Here is a 21,428-nt window from a genome sequence, read left to right as displayed (position 1 = left end):
CAATTTTAATAAAATAAGTGATAAAAAAAATGTTACATCTCATAATACAGAAAAAAATACATATTTCTGTAAGTTATTGCTTATAAAAAACATTTCAATGGATATAAGATTTTTTTTCTTTTTCATTTAATTTTTGAATTTATGTTTTTCTTACAGACATTTAAAATTTATCCAATTTAATTTAAAATAATCAAATTATTTAAAAATAATTAAATTTTTTAAAAATACCTTAAATTTTGATCAAATTCAGTTTTATCGATTTTGATCAATTCATTTAGTTTATTGATTTTCATCAGATTTGATCGAGTCAATAAGCAAACCGTTTTTTAATGTTAACTGAACTGGATTTGGAGCAAGTTTTTTATTCAATTAGTTAAATCGACCGACCTAATCTAATTTTCAAAACAGTGATTTTTTGGCAATCCTGTAGATGAGCTTAGGTTGTCACTGTGCCCCGTTCTTGGGTTTTTAATTTATACATTTATATAGTACTCCTAAGTAAAGAAAAAGCGTATTTCGGTCATTTCAATACCACTCGGCCTTTTTTTTTTTTTTTTGATGTTATAGATATTTTTGTTTTTATTTTGGATTAGATTTGGGTTATAGTAGGGGCAATGCCCATTGGGCTGCATCTCTAGCCCTATAAAATTTGCAAAGTGACATTTATGTGAGATTATCTGAAATATCTATAAATGTTATTATCTTTAATGATTTTTAGTTAATATTGTGGTTGAACGAAATTTGATTTGGCATGAATGATTTAAGCTCAAACAGGGATAGCCTCAACTCAAGATCGAGTCTAGCTAGCTCGATTCAATTGAATCACCAACAAATTTATCTTTTCTTATAAACTTTCTTCTTTTCTAACTATTCTTCCTTTTCATCTTTAATAATTATGAGTGTGCATAATTCGGTTTAAATCATAAAACTAAACTGAATTGCTAAAAAAATTACAATTTAATTTGGTTTGAATTGAAAATTTTTTAAACTATTTTTTTTAGCTTGGGGTTAAGGTTAGAATGATTTCCAAACTAAACAAAACTGTGAACCGTATTATATATATATAAACTATGTTTAACAGAATTTTTTAATAAGTAATTAAGTGTACAACTTTTTTTATATTTATTTTGTCATTTTCTTTACGTGTATATCGTATATATTTTTCATACTTATTTTACATATTTATATTATGTTTTAGAAAGTTATAATTCAATTAATTATTTTAAATAATATATATATATATATATATATTTAAAAATGAATTATTTTAAAAGGTTTAAATCATAATAGTCGAATCATATATTGAAAATCTAATTTTTAATATTGTGAATTGTATCTCATATTGTATGATACGCTTTTTAAAAAGTAAAATATTATAATATTAATAAAATTATATAAAATTATAATTGACACATCATCATTTTGAAAAATATTACAACCCCTTAACATTTTAAAATTATTTATACACATCACTATTGCATCATCATTTTCTCTAAAAAAGAGTATCGATCCATATTGATAATATATGTTGTAACGTAAGATACATATCATATCATATAATACATTGACTGGTGTTATTTCTACTTGTATTGTATTGTATCATATCATATTGTAGGATATATATTATGTATCATAAGATATTGATACCTATGGTTCAAATCCTAATTTAGAATGGACCAAACTGTATTTTTTCAATTTGGTTTGGTTTTGTTTGAAATTTAAAATAGTTTGGTTTAATTTGAAAATTTTTCAAACTATTTTTTTCAGTTTGGTTTGAAAAATTTCTCAATCACACAAAACCGGACCGTGCACACCTCTTCTTTTTCTCTAACAACTACTCCAATGAAATCACTATCAATCAAGCAAGTCAAGCTCTATCTCGAGCTAGCTCTTATTCGGGTTCTACTTGACTCAAATCAAGTCCACCCTTACTGAATATTAGTTAGTGCAACATTAATAATGGTAACATGACAAGTAATTTTTCACTTGATAATATGATACAAATCTAACATAATTTATTTGGATTAGGGTTGATAGTAATTGTTTTCATTTTTTGTGTTTATCAGAGTTCTTATCCCCTATTTGTGTTATGTCAGTTTTTAAATTTTAAACACAATAATGTTCTCAAATAAGTACCATAAATTATAGGCATTTATGGTACAAAACTTGCTACTTTCCAAGCTTGAAAACCTTAAAACTGGCAGCAATTTAACAGAAAGAAAAGTTTCAATGCAAAAGTGAAAGCACTATCCAAATGGGGGCAAAAATCCGAAACAACTGATTTTTCTATCAAAGTTTGCATACAGGAGACTTAAATATAAGGATTATAGCCAAGGGACTAATGGTTTCACAAGCTTTGAGAACCGTACAGCTTTCAAAAAAGTACAGCAAATACAGTGGCAAACTGCTAAATTGACTCTGCAGAGGGAGGAATTTACAAATCAGTTTATTCTGAGAATACCCCAAACTAAGAAGAACAAGGACTCATTGATTCGACTCATGCCCGAGAATTCTATTCGGAAGAACTTTACATCATTGTGCAACCTTCGAGTGATTCACCTTGATATCTTCATACTATGATGTGATCATAGGAGAATGAATCACCAGAACATTTTCTATGTTTATCTACTTACATTTGGATGTTTTCTTCATATTTCTATAATTTGTGTAATCTGCTTCTCTGCAAATTAACCAAACTCTTGCATCTTCAATGCCACTTTTAAATCAGGCCTTGCATTCAGAGTTCTCATGGCACCACGAACTATATGGGAGGTAGGAAAATTTTCTGCAGAAATAAGTTTCATAGAAATTTGGAAACAGAACTTGCAATGTGTAACAACTTTCTTGTACCTCAGAGCCTTGCATTGTATACTCTAATCGATGTGTAACAACTTTCATCACTAGTAAATCTATAGAATGAGTCTTGGCACAAGGAAACTTTTGTTTTAGTAACCTTATTGCAACAAACCATCTATCTATATACACTTAATACCCTTCAAACTATTAAGTGGCCCCTTACCCTTACCATGGATAGCTAGGTCGAAACTTTATGAACCAGATTTAGCGCCTAATTCAGGGCTGCACTCTGTAACAGCAAGGATAAATGGCTGCCATCCTGCTTGATTATGAATAATCCATTTCTTTATGGTAATTACCACGTTCAAGATCTGAACTATGTCACCTAACGTAAGCTCTGTCAAGCACATATTCTTCAAAATAGTACCAGCTTCATACCTATAAACGAAAATGCAAAAGCACACAAGACAGAATAAATAGACAGTCCAATTACAAGTCCCAGAAGCTAAGAAAGGCTAAACTAAACAAGCGAAGGAAATTTACCTGCATTAAGAAGCCATTATTGCAGATTGCCCTCCAGGAGATGCCGGAAACTTTTTAATTCTTTCCCATGTTATCTCTGAGATTTGAATAGGATTACCAATAATAGGGTTCACACATTTCCATTGTTTCTCATTCTTGCCAACATAAAAGTTCGTAGCTCTAATTTTCTGCTTCACTACCATCTATTGATCAATAGTAATTTCCGAGGCCTTTTTAATGTCAGTATTCCGATGCTTGGGATCCCCATATCGAAAGAAATAGATTATATTACCTTCAGTTGGCATTCTCTTTTCAAATTTCAAGGAGTTCAGTGTTAGTAACACAATACCTATAAGGCTTTGGACATAATCAAAAGGTTTTGGACACCCCAACGTCCCCCATATGACACTACTAGGAATGTTAATCAAGTTCACTAGTGAAGAAAACGACATTTTCCTATTCTCTATATGTCCATTTTTGCAACTGACTCAATAATGCAGGCTTCAAATTCATGCTGGTAGGATCACATTTGGTGACTCCACTACGTTTTTGGACAGAACTAGGAGGTTGATTAGGGAGATTGTTTAGCGCTAAAGGTTCATGTGGATAATGGTTTCTATAACCATTCTGAGCAAGGTTGAAAAGAGCAAATCCATTTGGGCAAGGCCCATAACAGAAATCTTGGGATTATAATTAGTACCAGGGTGGTGATAAGTTACAGGTTTCTTGATCTTCCAAAATATCAACTAGTGCACTATTACTGAATTTTTCATTAGGATTTCCCAAGTAGGGAACTTGTACATGAGCAAAAGGCATATCATTAGGGACTGAAATTTGTTACCAATTTTAGTTGTGAATGAAGGGCCTCCAGCCACAAGACTTGTCCTGAGTCATATGATCTTAGTGACTACAAGGAGAAGAACCAAGGCTTTCTGCAGTTGAGCAAACAGAATGCTGTATCTTCTCATCCTCAATTGATGGTGAGGATTGGAGGCATCTCTATCTTCAGATATTAACATTATATTTGCAGGTCACCTAGAACAACATGTCCACTAGAATTTCCTTGTCACTTGCATACTTAACACCTGCTCATTCAACAGAACAATCCATAAATATTCATTGAAATTCCTAAAAATCTAAAACCCATAATATAATATAAATTAGGCAGTATATCAGATTCGAGGACAAAGGTGGGAATTAATATTAGGAGAGACAAGGCAAGTCACATATATACGCCCATTTGAACAATCAAGTTAAATTACACCAATTTGTATCTTGAATCTATCATTTCAATTTCCATTTCCTTAGTGAGAATTTCAGCTGAAGAAAACTTTTACTAACTCTTGTCACTCTTCAACCAAGTTACCAGTAAAAGTTTCCGTCAATGACTAGAACTTGATGAAAATTGCTTCTATAGCAACTGTGGTTGGATAGAGTTCAACAACAATCTTATTGTTGAAAAATGAACTTCCCTTAACATTATATAAAATTATAATATCAATAAAATTATATAAAATTATAATTGACACATCGTCATTTTAAAAAATATCACATCCCTTAACATTTTAAGATTTTTTATATACATCTCTACTGCACCATCATTTTCTCTAAAAAGGTGTATCGATCTATATCGATAATATGTATTGTATCATTGAATACATATCATATCATATAATACGTTGACTAGTGTTAATTTGATAAACTTTGTGATACGTATTATTTTCTACTTGTATTGTATTATATTGTATCACATTATAAAATACATATTGTGTATCGTAAAATATTGATAATTATAGTTTAAATCCTAATTTAAATTGGACAAAATCATATTTTTTTAATTTGGTTTGGTTTGATTTGAAACTTAAAATGGTTTTGTTTAGTTTGAAAAAATTTTAAACTGTTTTTTCAGTTTTGTTTGAAAAATCTCTCAAATCATGCAAAACCAAACCGTGTACACCCTTTCTTTTTCTCTAACAACTACTCTAATGAAATCACTGTCAGTCAAGCAAGTCAAGATCTATCTCGAGCTAGCTCTTATTCGGGTTCTACTTGACTCAAATTAAGTCCACCCTTACTGAATATTAATTAGGGCAACATAATAATGGCAACCTGGAAGTAATTTTTAACTTGACTTGATAATATGACACAAATGTAACATAATTTATTTGGATTAGGGTTGATAGTAATTGTTTTCATTTTTTGTGTTTAAATTTTAAACACAAAAATGTTTTCAAACAAGTACCATAAATTATTGGTATTTACGGTACAAAACTTGCTACTTTCCAAGCTTGAAAACCTTAAAACCGGCAGCAATTTAACAGAAAGAAAAGTTTCAATGTAAAAGCACTATCCAAATGGGGGCAAAAATAGAAACAATTGATTTTTCTATCAATGTTTGCATACAGGAGACTTAACTATAAGGCTTATAGCCTAGGGACTAATGGTTTCAACCATACAGCTTTCAAAAAAGTACAGCAAATACAGTGGCAAACTGCTAAATTGATGCTGCAGAGGGAAGAATTTACAAGTCAGTTTATTCTGAGAATACCCCAAAATAAGAAGAACAAAGACTCATTGATTCGACTCATGCTCAAGAATTCTATTCGGAAGAACTTTACATCATTGTTCAACCTTCGAGTGACTCATCTTGATATCTTCATAGTATGATGTGATCATAGGAGAATGAGTCACCAGAACATTTTCTATGTTTATCTACTTACATTCGGATGTTTGCTTCATAAATTTCTATAATTTGTGTAATCTGCTTCTCTGCAAATTTACCAAACACACGCATCTTCAATGCCACTTTTAAATCAAGCCTTGCACTTCCTCATGGCACCACGAACTATACGAGAGGTAGGAAATTTTTCTGCAGAAATATGTTTCCTAGAAATTTGGAAACAGCAGGATCATCCTTGCAATTGTCAATAGAATCCAGAAGATGCAACAGATGATCAATTTCTTGTACCTCAGAGCCTTGCATTGTATACTCTTTGACACATCTAGCAAATTTTCGCTTGAAACTTCCTCTCTAATCGAAAATCCAGACGGTAGCTACCATGTGTAACAACTTTCATCACTAGTAAATCTACAGAATGAGTCTTGGCACAAGGAGACTTTTGTTTTAGTAACCTTATTGCAACAAATCATCTATCTATATACACTTAACACCCTTCAAACTATCAAGTGGCCCCTTTCCCATGCCATGGAGAGCTAGGTCGAAACTTTATGAACAAGATTTAGCGCCTAATTCAGGGCTGCACTCTGTAACAGCGAGGATAAATGGCTGCCATCCTGCTTGATTATGAATATTCCATTTCTTTATGGTAATTACCATGTTCAAGATCTGAAGTATGTCACCTAATGTAAGCTCTGTCAAGCACATATTCTTCAAAATAGTACCAGCTTCATACCTATAAACAAAAATGCAAAAGCACACAAGACAGAATAAAAAAACAGTCCAATTACAAATCCCAGAAGCTAAGAAAGGTAAACTAAACAAGCAAAGGAAATTTACCTGCATTAAGAAGCCATTATTGCAGATTGCCCCTGAGGAGACACCAGAAACCTGTTAATTCTTCCCATGTTATCTCCGAGATTTGCATAGGATTACCAATAATAGGGTTCACACATTTCTAGTGTTTCTCATTCTTGCAAACATAAAAGTTCATAGCTCCAATTTTCTGCTTCACTACCATCTGTTGATCAATAGCAATTTCCAAGGCCTTTTTAATGTCAATATTCCGATGCTTAGGATCCCCATATCAAAAGAAATCGATTATATTACCTTTAATCGACATTATCTTTTCAAATTTCAATGAGTTCAGTGTTAGTAATACAACACCTATAAGGCTTTGGACATAATCAAAAGGTTTTGGACACCTCGACGTCCCCCATATGACACTACTAAGAATGTTAATCGAGTTCACTGGTGAAGAACATGACAGCTTCCTATGCTCTATATGTCCATTTTGCGACTGACTCAACAATGCAGGCTTCGGATTCATGCTAATAGGATCAAATTTGGTGACTTCACCACCTTTGTGGACGAAACTACAAGGATGATTAGGGCGATTGTTTGGCACTAAAGGTTTGTGTGAATAATGATTTCTATAACCATTCTAAGCAAGGTTGAAAAGAGAAAATCCATTAGGGCAAGGCCCATAATAGAACTCTTGGATTATAATTAGTACCAGGGTGGTGATAAGTTACAGGTTTCTTGATCTTCCAGAATATCAACTAGTGCACTATTACTAAATTTCTTATTAGGATTTCCCAAATAGGAAACTTGCCGTGAATGAAGGGCCTCCAGCCACAAGACTTGTCCAGAGCCATATGATCTTGGTGACTACAAGGAGAAGAGCCAAGGCTTTCTGCAGTTGAGCAAGCAGAATGTTGTATCTTCTCATCCTCAATTGATGGAGAGGATTGAAGGCATCTCTATCTCCATATATTAACATTATATTTGTAGGTCACCCAGAACAACAGGTCCACTAGAATTTCCTTGTCACTTGCATACTTAACCCCTGCTCATTCAACTGAACAACCCATAAATATTCATTGAAATTCCTGAAAATCTGAAACCTAGAGAACATAATTCCTCAAAATATAATACAAATTAGGCAGTATCTCATATTCGAGGGCAAACCTGGGAATTAATATTAGGAGAGACTAGGCAAGTCATATATATATGCCCATTTGAACAATCAAGTTAAATCACACCAATTTGTATCTTGAATCTATCATTTCAATTTCCATTTCCTTAGTGAGAATTTCAGCTGAAGAAAACTTTTACTTTTACTAACTCTGTCACTCTTCAACCAAGTTACCAGTAAAAGTTCCATCAATGACTAGAACTTGATGAAAACTGCTTCTATAGCAGCTGTGGTTGGATAGAGTCCAACAACAATCATATTGTTGAAAAATGAACTTCAGCTGCTAAATAATTGTCAACAATCACTGGCTTGCAGGTTGCAATTCCAGTCTTCCCTCGGACCAACATCCTTTGCTGATTCCAAATAGTCTGATGGACAAGTTGATAACCAATTCAAACTTAATAGGGCACTGCTTGATATCTGTGAAAGTAAAATAAGTAATGTTAAGCTTCTGCATTGGGGGGTGGACGGGGTGCAGGGGGGGGGGGGGGGGGGGGGGGGGTGTGGTGGGAGGGAAGAGGAGTGGGGGAGGGTAGTGGGGGAGGGTGGTGGTGGGTTTGGGAGGAGATTGAAAATGTTTTTCTTTGAAATTTATCCAATATATAAAAACAATTCTAAACCATACGACAATAATGTTAATGGACCAGAGGATCATTTTTCAGAAATTGGCTTGAGTCAAATTAAATACCCTGGCACTAACTTCATTAATATCGCATCAAGTATGACTAAACAGAACAAGGAGAATTCCAGAGTGCATATTGAGCATATTGCACCATAATAACAATTAAACCGACAGGAAATAATGAAAAGAGCAAAGCACAAGCACTTAACAAAAATACAATGGACCAAAAAGCTTATGATGCCACAACGTTTATGGAGATTTCGACAAATTCTTCTTTGGAATTTACAATGCAGTGGCATCATGTCACAGATTACAAGATCGCTAGGCAAATAACAACTAATCTAGCATGTTTAAAATCAAATGCCATTATAGACTGATTTCTCATGCAACTCGACCAAAACTGCAAAATTAGATCCCAAATAAGCTTACATCCCATCATGGTGAGTTTTCCACCAGGGTGATTTAGATACTTTCTAATTACAGCTTCATTGTCAACGATGGGAACTTGTCATGTATTTCCCAATCCATCAGAGAAAATGTTGCTAACACTATCTTGCATGGAATCCTCATATGTAAATGTTTCACCATCTGTATCTCCTTTGATAAAAGACCCAACCAACAGTCCATGAGTTGTAGCATCTGGTACCCAATCTTTTTCTAACATCTGATCCAATAAACGGGAAGCCTAACTTTTTAGACACTCTTTCCAGAGGCTATTTATTAGTATGTTATACATAGATGAATCCAAAATATCACTATTAGAAACTAGTTTATCAATCCCGCTTAAAACCATGCACAAGTGAGATTGGCTAGCCAAACAACACACAGCACAACAAGAGCACAACCGTCCACCAACATTTGTGAGAGAATTACCATTTGTCCTTTGGCCATTTTTAATTTTGACAATCCATGCTTGATTGTAGTGTAAATTAAAGTAGTATAAGAAGTATCAGAACTGTAAGGCAAACCCTGTAGCCTAATTGCTTTATCCACTTGGCCCATGTCATACATGCCACCTATCAGCATATTGTAAGAAGAAGGATGGAAGGAGAATCCGTTCTTGGACATGTAATGAGATACTTCAGCAGCCTCCATGATCTTTCCCGCCTGGAAAAGACCTTCCACTAACTCCAAATTAGATATGGAATCCAAAACCCAATTTTCGATACAACCCCTATGGAACACCGGCAGAGCATCCTCATACTTTCTCAATCGACAGTTGCCTACAACAAAAGCTGAGTATGTGACAGAGTCGGGAACTATGGAAATTATAATCATTCTACAAAGAAGTTTATTCGCTTTCCTTTATTTCCATATTCTCGCAAAGCCATCTGATTAGAATATTTACATTTCTCTCAGCCATTTTGTCAAAGATACTTTTCACCAGAAAAAATTTACCAGCATTGCAACAACCTTCAAGCATAGCGTCGCATGGAGAAGTTACATAATGACATTTGTCTTCCGAGAAATTAATAAACTCGTCGAATTTTCCTATTGCACAAAGTCCTACTACTAGATCAACAAGCACATCAACAAAAGGTGTTCTACCATTTTCTATCATCTCTTCAAGAAGATTATTCACATCATCTAATCTATGGTTCTCACACATGCATCTAATCAACTCCATATAAATCAACTCATCCGGCAAAATATTTGAAGCTCTCATCAACCTTAACAGTTGGATTCCCTCCTCTAGTTTATTTTCCCTACAAAACAGTGGTATTATACAGGTATAGAAACTTTATTCTGGCTCAAATCCAGCATTAAACATCTTGCCTAAAATGATAACTGAATCATCCACTCGATTGCTTAAAATCAGACCTTTTATTATTATCTCAAAATTCCTACTATTAGGACTAACCCCTTCTTGTTCATTCTCCTAAACTGATCCAGAGCAGACTCAGTCCTACTATTTTCAAATAAAACCTCCAACAAATAGTTCAAAGTAACAACATCTGGCAAAATTTCTGCTTTACCATCTCCTTATAAATAAACACCACATCTTCACAACCTCTCTTCTTCTTCACAATAGCACTTAACAAAACATTAAATACATCAACTGAGGGCTTAAAACCACCCAAAATCATACTCACAAGAACCCTTATTGCTCCATTCAACCTATTATGTTTAGCAAACAATTCAACTAATGAAATAAGAGCTTCTTTTGCATTTGGGCACTTATCTTTCATCATATTTTGCCAGAACCCCTCCCCATTTGTTCAACATTTCCAGCTAAACCCAGCTTCAAAATTATCTTACCATATGTATCAGCAGTGTGTTGAAACCCTTTTTGGAGAGATACTCATTTAAATTTCGTCAAAGCGGAGTTCAAGTCGCCAGTGCCATACAAAACCCGAATAGGATTATCCCGGTATAGCTTATTCATTAGAAATTGAATTTGTGCTTCATAATCAGTAACTTGGAGTGTATTAGCACACGAAAGTGACGAAATACAGGCAGTTAAATTAACCCATTCAAGGATTTTGCTTGGAAATGTTGAAGATGAAAGCTTAATGACCATTGAAGGCGCTCATGAACAAGTTAAGACTATTTGGTATCAATCAAACAGCACCCTAAACAAAAAGAAAAGAAAATTAAAACCTGAAAGAAGCAATGCAAGGCAGCTTAATCACTGACCCAAAAGTGATTGAGATTGAATCCGGAAATTTAGTGTATTGCTTGTGAATTGTTTGTGATTTTGTTTTTGCTGCTGTCATTTGGGTAAGTTTTGGGTTGAAGTAGGGGAATTGGCCCATTGGACTTTTATAGGCTGCATCTCTACTCCTATAAAATTTATATAGCGACATTTATATCATTAATTATTTTTACTTAATATTAGGGCATTGAACTCGTTCTGAGGCAGCTCTTGCTCAGCCTGATGTTCGGCCCAATTGAGTTGAACTTTAGCAGGGGTAATGCTAGCTCACAATTGAGGCAAGTTAGGTTGACTTAATCGACTTGTTAACCTATTCATCTTATTTGGTAACTTTTTATCTTCCTCAAAGCGTTTGTTTTTTTTTTTTCCCAAAGATTCTTCTTCTTGATATCCAGTAACCATTATTTTTCATTTTTTACAACTTTTCCAACAAACTCATCATTAATCAAATAAATCAAACTCAATGTCAAGTTGACTTTTGTTCAAGTTTGAGTTGACTCAGCTTAGTCCACTCCTAAATAATATTAATGTAATATTAATAATGGTGAACTTGTGAATAATTTTTTACTAGATAATGTGGCATATATCTGACATAATTTATTTGGATTAGGATTGATAGTAATTGTATTCATTTTTCGTGTTTAGTAGGGTTTTCAACCTCTATTTATGGTCTGTCAATTTTTAAATTTTGCATTTTAATTAAACCGAACTCAATAGTGATCGGCAAATAATGACATATTTAATCGTCAATCACTTGATAATGTCTAATGGATAGTTGCCTTTTCAATGTTGTTTTGTGAATTTAGTCAAGATGATTAATTTGATGCATTTAATAAAAAAAATAAAAATTTAGTTTTTTCAATAAAAAATCATTTTAATAAAAAAAATTTGAAATTTCAATATGTTCAATTGAAATCAAAATTAAAACATTTGTAATGGTAATAAACAATAATTTATATAGATAAATACTCGTTAACTCACAATATTATAAAATATAATTATTTACTAATGGGTTATTAACAATAAGTTTGTACTTGTATAGATTCAAAAACCACATAGGGTTTGTATTATTTTTTAATGAAAAATCATTACTTGAGTAAGATTGTTTCTTTGAAATTGAATCAACTTTTTTTTAATAAAAAAATATTATTTAAGTGGAATTACCTTTTTAAAATTTAACTCACTAGTCTATACAAAAAGAACTACAATGACCAAATTCATTACTAAATAATTTGATTTTAATATATCAATAATGGATTTCAACTCATAGATAAACTATAAAGAAGTGGGATTAATTATGACAATGAAACTCTATTAACGAAACGATCTTCCATTGTAACAATGAAACTCTATTGTGTTTTCTACTCTCTTTATCTTCAATTTTCCTCTCTATCATCTTTTCTTTCACATATCACCAAAAAAAAAAAGATTTGTCCACGCACTGGTGAGTTTCATTGTCAAATCAATTGAATTTCATAGAACTTTAAGTTGATAATGAATCATTAGTAGACACAGTGTTGGTTGTATTGGGCTTGGTTGAGCTAACTTTGGTGCAGTTCATTGTTCTTGTAGGTTGGGTCAAGGACTATACAATGATGAGTCTTGTGGGCTGGGTTAGCTTGTATAAACACTAAGACTCATGATACAAGCTACCCTTTTGGAGGTTGTGTCATATCGGGCTCTTGACAAGTCGATTAGGTCTTTTATTAATAAATTAACTTTTTTTAAAATTATTTATTAAATCTTATTTAATTTTAAATTATTTTAACTCATTCTTATATGACATCAATCCAACAAAGAACACATGTAAACTTTTTAATTCGAGGCGACAAATTTAGTAAAAAAATTAATTTACAACCTTATGTATGAAATTTCCTATTTTCCTTCTATAGCAAACAAGGGAAGATCTTTTCACCTTCCTAGTTGAGATATTTCAGTTTCTATGATATTTCCTTTTATTTTGCACTTTCTTCAACAGCTCCATATCTATATTACATAGCAGTATACTTTAAAATATCATCTGATTTCAATTATTGTAATATTTATTTGAAGAGATACTCAACGTTGCTTGGAAAATGCGTTTGTCTAAATAATCTACCTACTTTATTCTAAGGTCAATAATGTCGTAAATATTTATATAAAGGCAAAGAAATGAAAGTGAGAAAAGAAGCAAAATAAGCAAGTGAATGGTGTGCATTAAAGGAGGAATATCTGTACATTGCAATGGGGTGGGGTGCTTTATAAGGAATTCCCCATGCCCCACGACAAGTTTGAATGCTCACATTAAATGAAGTTAGGTATACATCCCTTCTTTGACGGGAAAATTCATCACATATTATAACACTTTCGCTTTCTCCTTCTCTTTAACTCTCATAATTTATAGATAATTATATTAACAAAAAAATCTAATAAAATAAAAATCAAAACAAAAAAATATAATTATTTAATACTCAATAAGATAATATTTTTAATTATTGCTTGATTGATAATAGCTAATCCTTAATTGTACTGATTAATCTTATCATAATGGTTGAACCTCAATTGTAGAGATTAATATCTTTAGTCATAGTTATAATGATTAACCTTAATTATAATGATTGCATAGATTTTTCTCTTTTTATAGTTTTGTTTGTATTGTATAAATAAACAATCTTTTACAACTCACAAAAATGGCATATACGATCTTCATTTCATAGTATGTTTGATTGAAAAACAAAGTTCAAATCTCTTGTAATTGTAATAAACAACAATTTATATAGATAAATAACTCATAATATTATAAAAAAATAATTATTCACTATTGATTTATTAACAGTAAATTTTTATTTTTGTCGACCTAAAAATTATATTATGGAATTGAAACATTGATTAAATTCTATTCAAATCAAACTAAATACTAATTTAAATTGAAAACATTGAGAGTATATAAATTATTATGAAAGAAAATAATTAAAAAAAGAATAGTGTTTTAAGAACAGCAGCTAAACTAATGTTGTAAAGGGATAAATTTATAAATCAGATTATTTTGAGAATACCTAAAAATAAGATGAATAAAGACTTGTCGATTCAACATATGCTCAAGAATTCTACTTGGAAGATCTTTACAACATTGTGCAATATTCGCATGACTCATCTTGATAACTTCATAGTTTGATTTGATCATAGGAGAATAAGCATAGCTTCCACCAGAACATTTTCTATGTTTAGCTAATTACATTTGGATGTTTTCTTCATATAATTCTATAATTTGCGTCATATGCTTCTCTGCAAAGCAACCAAAGTTATTGCCTTTTTCTTGAAGATACAACCAATGTCAAAAACTAATTTCCACTCTTAAATCAGGCCTCGCATTTGGAGTTCTAACGGCACCATGAACTATTGAGAAATAGGAAATTTTCTATAAATATTTAAGTTCAATCAAAATTCAGAGCAAAATGCTTACATTATTTGTTAGAATTGACAGCCACTTTGATTTTCTATCAAAATTAAAATGTTTGTAATGGTAATAGACAATAATTTATATAGATAAATACTCGTTAACTCACAATATTATAAAATATAATTATTTACTAATGGCTTATTAACAATAAGTTCGTACTTTTATAGATTCAAAAACCATATAGGGTTTGTATTATTTTTTAATAAAAAATTATTTCTTGAGTAGGATTATTTCTTTGAAATTGAATCAAAAAAAATTATTATTTTTAATTAAAAAATATTATTTAAGTGGAATTATCTTTTTAAAATTGAACTCACTAGTCTATACAAATAGAACTACAATGACCAAATCCATTACTAAATAGTTTGATTTTAATACATCAATAGTGGATTTCAACTCATCTATAAACTATAAAGAAGTGGGATCAATTGTGACAATGGAACTCTATTGTGTTCTCTACTCTCTTTATCTTCAATTTTCTTCTTTATCATCTTTCAATTCACATATCACCAAAAAAAAAAAAGATTTGTCCACACACTGGTGAGTTTCATTGTCAAATCAATTGAATTTCATGGAACTTTAAGTTGATAATGAATCATTAGTAGACACGGTACTGGTTGTATTAGGCTTGGTTGAGCTAACTTTGGTGCAGTTCATTGTACTTATAGGTTGGGTCAAGGACTGTATAATAATGAGTCTTGTGGGTTGGGTTAACTTATATAAACACTAAGACTCGTGACACAAGTTGCTCTTTTGGAGGTTGTGTCATATCGGGCTCTTAACAAGTCGATTAGGTCTTTTATTAATAAATTAATTTTTTTAAAATTAATTATTAAATTTTACTAATTTATATTTAATTTTAAATTATTTTAACTTATTCTTATATGACATCAATCCAACAAAGAACACATGTAAACTTTTTAATTCGAGGCGACAAATTCAGTAAAAGAATTTATTCATAACCTTATGTATGAAATTTCCTATTTTCCTTCCGTAGCAAACAAGGGAAGATCTTTTCACCTTCCTAGTTGAGATATTTCAGTTTCTATGATATTTCCTTTTATTTTGCACTTCCTTCAATAGCTCCATATCTATATTACATAGCAGTATACTTTAAAACAAGGGTTTTAAAACCGGACCGGGATAAAAACCGTTTTAAGTACTGGTTTCGGTCGAACCGATTGAACCATTTGGACCGGTCGATTGGACCGTTTGGATTGGTTTTATGTAAAAACCTAAAAAAATTATGTTTAATTAGTAATTACATATGCTTTACATAATAAATTTTATATTGTGCATACTTTTCAATTTTCACAATTAACAAAATATATGTATTATTGAACATAAATATAATAAGTAATAACAATTAACTTTGCATCAAAACAAAACATATACATAAAACAAATCCAATTATACAAATACATAAACTATTAATTATTGAACACTAACATCTGTAAGTGGCAACAATTATTAATATTAATTTTGACTTTATATTTATATAGAAAAAGTTGCTCTCAGCAAAGTTAAAAGCAATTGAATCTATCTTCATTATCTTCATCATCTTCATCATCTTCAGTTCTGTTCTCTCTCAATCATTCAGAAACTACTCAAAAATAATTTCACTCACAAACTTCTCTGAAACTACTTCCCTTCGTTTCTTGTTTACCCTCAAATCTTCTTTATTTCACCTATTTCCCTTAATCTATTTGATTTTGCACCTTAGTTGTCCTGTTATTGTCTGTGTTTTAGTTATTTTCATTTGCTTCACTTCTCTTCTGTTTTTCAAACTTGAAAAAAGTTAAAAAAAAAAAATGGTTGATGTTGCCGGGAGTATCGGGGGTGTGTTGAGTCCTGTCCTTGAAGTTGGCAAGTGGTTGGCTGCTCCGATTTGGCATCAATTCAAGTATTTGTACAACCATAATACCAATTTCAAAAATCTGGAACAACAAGCCGATAAGCTGAAGAATACAAGAGACGAAGTCCAACGTAAGGTTACTACTGCTGAAAGAAATGTTGAAGAGATCAAACAGAATGTCAAGGACTTACAAAACACTAGCTTCCCGTCGTTGCCTGAGACGTCGCCGGTCACAACAGCAACGAAAATCGCCGTCGTCAGCCAACGTCTGAGCCTGGAAAGTCGTCGTGAAACTGCTGCCTTGTAAGCCTGCAAACCGACACCACTCGACGGCAGCGTGGTCGTCGGCAGCCGTATTCGAACCGTCGTCGTCAAGGAACAGGAAATTCGTCGGCTGCAGCAGTTGAGGACTGCGTCTGCGTGTGTGCACTGCAAGGAAGAGAAACAAAAGAAAAACACTGTTTTATTTTTTATGCAGGTTGAACCGGTAACTGCATAGACCGGTTTGGACCGCGGTTCAGCCGAGAACCGACTGTTCAACCGCGGTCCAATCCGATTTTTATTCCAAAACGATTTTGCCTTCCACCGAACCCGGCTATAGTTCTGGTTCACGGACCAACCGGTTCGACCGATCGGTCCGGTCCGATTTTTAAAACCTTGCTTTAAAATATTATCTGATTTCAATTATTGTAATATTTATTTGAAGAGATACTCACCGTTGCTTGGAAAATGCGTTTGTCTAAATAATCTACCTACTTTATTCTAAGGTCAATAATGTCATAAATATTTATATAAAGGCAAAGAAATGAAAGTGAGAAGAGAAGTAGAATAAGCAAGTGAATGGTGTGCATTAAAGGACGAATATCTAAACATTGCAATGGGGTGGGGTGCTTTATAAGGAATTCCCCATGCCTCACGACAAGTTTGAATGCTCACATTAAACGAAGTTAGGTATACATCCCTTCTTTGATGGGAAAATTCATCACATATTATAACACTTTCACTTTCTCCTTGGCTTTAACTCTCATAATTTATAGATAATTATATTAACAAAAAAATCCAATAAAATAAAAACCAAAGCAAAAAAATATAATTATTTAATGCTCAATAAGATGATATTCTTAATTATTGCATGATTGATAATAACTAATCCTTAATTGTAGTGATTAATCTTATCATAATGGTTGAACCTCAATTGTAGAGATTAATATCTTAGTCATAGTTATAGTGATTAACCTTAATTAATAAACAATCTTTTACAATTCACAAAAATGGCATATACGATCTTCATTTCATAGTATGTTTGATTGAGAAACAAAATTCAAATCTTTTGTAACTGTAATAAACAACAATTTATATAGATAAATAACTCATAATATTATAAAAAAATAATTATTCACTATTGATTTATTAATAGTAAATTTATATTTTTGTCGATCTAAAAATTATATAATGTTTTAACAAAAAATCTTTTTTTAAGTTAGACAGTCTCTTTAAAATTAAATTGTTTTTTTAATTAAAAAACTTTATTTAAGTCAAATTATTTTTTTAAAACTGAACTAATTAGTGTAAACAAATGAAAGCATAGTAACTGACTCTATAACAAAATAATTTGATTTTAATGTTTAAATAATGGATTTCAACTCGACTATAAAATATAAATAAATGAGATCAATTATGGCGATGGAACTCCAAACACATAACCTACTTTATCTCTTGTATGTTCAATTTTCTTCTCTCACATCAATTATAAAGGAATGGGATCAATTGGGATGATGAAACTCTATTAATGAAACGGTCTAAACACATATTCTCCCTTATCTTTCCTTTCAAACACCACTGAAAATATTTTATTCACATGGTAGTGAGTTTTATTGTCAAATCAATTGAATTTTATAGAACTTTGAGTTAATTGAAATTAGAAGTAACTATCTCGAGAGGGCAATAGAGGAGATTTCAAATAAAAGAATATAGATTAAAAATTTTTTTTGACTATATTTCAAAATAAAAAAGGTTATAAAACTGGTTATTAAATCTAAGATTTCAGTTGTTTGATATTGGTAACTTCTGTCCCAAAAAATATCCCAGCTCAAATAAAGCTTTCTTATTATAAAAAAAAGGTTATAATTCATGAGTTAATTCTGCTGGTTGGAAAATGCATGTATTTAAATTTGTCTAAATAATTTACCTACTTTATTTTGTGGTCAATAAGTCAAATATATTCTGTCTATCCATGGTTATAGAGTCGTTTCAAGTTGGCCAAAAGGTTTATTCTCACCCAAGGTTTGATGAAATTTTAAATCAATAATTGTCAAATATTAAATATCAAACTCCCATCTACAGGTATTAAAATTAACAAAATGAGTTAATTTTAAGAACAAATCTATGGTTTAATTAATAATATTAAAATAAATAAAAATTTGTATTCACCTTCTTACAGAAAATTAACAATTTTTTTAAAACTTATTCCCCTTCGGTTTTCTAAAAATTCTCTCAACTCTAGATGGACATTGGTTTCAACTGCCTGACTTGTTCGCCAGTTTCTGTTGCCCGTCGACGCTGCAACTGTTCCATCCGGTTATTGCCCATCTTTCTCTCCGGTTTTGCATAAATTTTCTGGAGGCTTGGCGGACGCCCCAGGTGGTTTGGAAGCTCGGGTTATGGTAGGCATGGTGGCTGCCATGTTTGGCTTGGAAGTGGTGGCTGAGACAGGCATTGAGGCTGCCACGGCAAGCTTCACAAGCAAATCACCAACCACTTGGCTCAAAATGAAACCGTGGAACTAGGGGTGGATTCGAAGCAAGCTTGTTCGGCTCGAAACGAGCTTTGCTCGAACAAGCCCGAGCCCGAGCTTACCTTGAACGAGCCCAAGCCCGAAGACAAATCTAAATTTTAAGCAAAAAACGAATACAAGCCCGAATCTGTACACTGGTTAAGTGAGCCAAACACTCAAATAAAAAAACATTTAACTTAGAACAAACGACACCGTTTATTCTTTGAAATACGAGCCCAAAGCAAACCCGAGCTAAGTGTGAGCCAAACCCTAACACTAAAATTATGAAACGAGCCAAACACGAACATGTGTTTAGTGAGTTCGGCAAGCCCGAGCTTAGGCTCACTGAAAACAAGCTGAAAACGAGTTGGGCCTTGTTCAAGCTCGACTCGGCTCATATCTAGCCCTATGTGGAACTATGTGACGGTGGGAAAATATAAAAATATGGTGTTTAACATTATATGTGTAAATAATTGATGATGTTAATTTTAACCATTTACAGATAAAAAATTGAGTTTTCAATATTTAGTAGATACTAATTTGAGATTTCAAGTTTCAGCTACTTTATTCTGGTGCTTGGAATATGCGTTTGTTTAAATATTCTACCTACTTTATTCTATTATGAGGTCAATAAGTCAATAATATTCTACCTTCCTCATTTTCTTTAATAAATATTCTCAAATCAATTGGATTTCATTAGGCATGGCAACGAGGACGGGTGGGGAGGGGATCTCAATCACCGTTCCGGTCCCCTAGGGGATATCAATCCCTGTCCCCACTACGGGGACGAAAATGATTCCCCATCCCCTCCCCGCAAAGAAAAATCCCTTCCCCGTCCCTGCGGGGAAAAAACCTCTCCCCGTACTTGCAAAAAAAATATCTTCTTTGACCAATGTTATGTGTACCCATTTTTTATATACAATTCATGTACACAGTGATCTGTCATAATGTAATTAGGTGATTTTAAAATATGTGTCATCATATAATAAAGAAACATCCAATCACATGATAACACCTCATCTGTGTACACAAATTGTGTACCAAAAATGGGTGCACATAGTTTTATTGTTTCAAATATCATAAATATAATATATTAACTACTTTGATATGTATGAAAAAAACCTAAATAAATTTAAAAAACATAAATAATTTTAAACTATAAAAATATATTAGTATTTTAAATAAATATATTAATATAAAAGGACAGGGAGGGGACACATGTATCCCCATCCCCAATTGCGGGGTTTTTTTTCATCTCCGTCCCCGTCCCCGTCCCCTTCCTCTTCCCCGTTGGGGTCGGGGAGGGTCAGGGCCCCTAAAGTCGGGTCCAAATTGCCATCCCTAGATTCCATGGAATTCTTTCTCTTTTTCACTTTCTTTATTTCAACCTTTTTCTGCCAAATTTCGGGTTCTCATTTTCTTTGAGAAAAACTGGGTTTCAATATTTCTTATTTCTTCATAAAAAAAAGTCTCACTTTCGGTTATTTCTCGTGCATTCGAAAAAAAATCATTTCTCTTAAACTATTTATTTTAAATTTCAAATTAAACCAAACTATTCTTGAACTTAATCCGAACTAAATCATAATTTTTAAATAATTTAGTTCGTTTTTTTGTTTGAATCCTTTTTCCCACACCTCTATTCAACTTATGGAATTGAAACATTAGATTAAATTCAGTTCAAATCAAACTAAACACTAATTTAAATCAAATTAACTTTGTTTGAGGCATTGAGAGAGAGTATATCAATTATTATGAAAGAAAATAATAATAAAAAGAATGGTGTTTTAAGAACAACAGCTAAACTAATGTTGTAAAGGGATGAATTTATAAATCCGATTATTCTGAGAATACCTAAAAATAAGATGAATAAAGACTTGTCGATTCAACATATGCTCGAGAATTCTACTTGGAAGATCTTTACAACATTGTGCAATATTCGCATGACTCATCTTGATAACTTCATAGTTTGATTTGATCATAGGGGAATAAGCATAGCTTCCACCAGAACATTTTCTATGTTTTCTTCATATAATTCTATAATTTGTGTCATATGCTTCTCTGCAAAGTAACCAAAGTTATTACCTTTTTCTTGAAGATACAACCAATGTCA

The 21,428-nt window shown here is 32.1% G+C and overlaps 1 protein-coding gene across 2 annotated transcripts in view; it reads left to right on the top strand.

The window, feature by feature from the left end:
• The window catches only part of LOC123199857, a 69,075-nt gene that overhangs the window by 36,687 nt on the left and 10,960 nt on the right, over nt 1–21,428 (top strand). The gene's annotated exons all lie outside the window — the stretch shown is intronic.

Source organism: Mangifera indica, chromosome 2, assembly GCF_011075055.1.
Source record: "Mangifera indica cultivar Alphonso chromosome 2, CATAS_Mindica_2.1, whole genome shotgun sequence".
NCBI lineage: Eukaryota > Viridiplantae > Streptophyta > Magnoliopsida > Sapindales > Anacardiaceae > Mangifera > Mangifera indica.
This window is presented reverse-complemented; position numbering and strand designations above follow the sequence as displayed.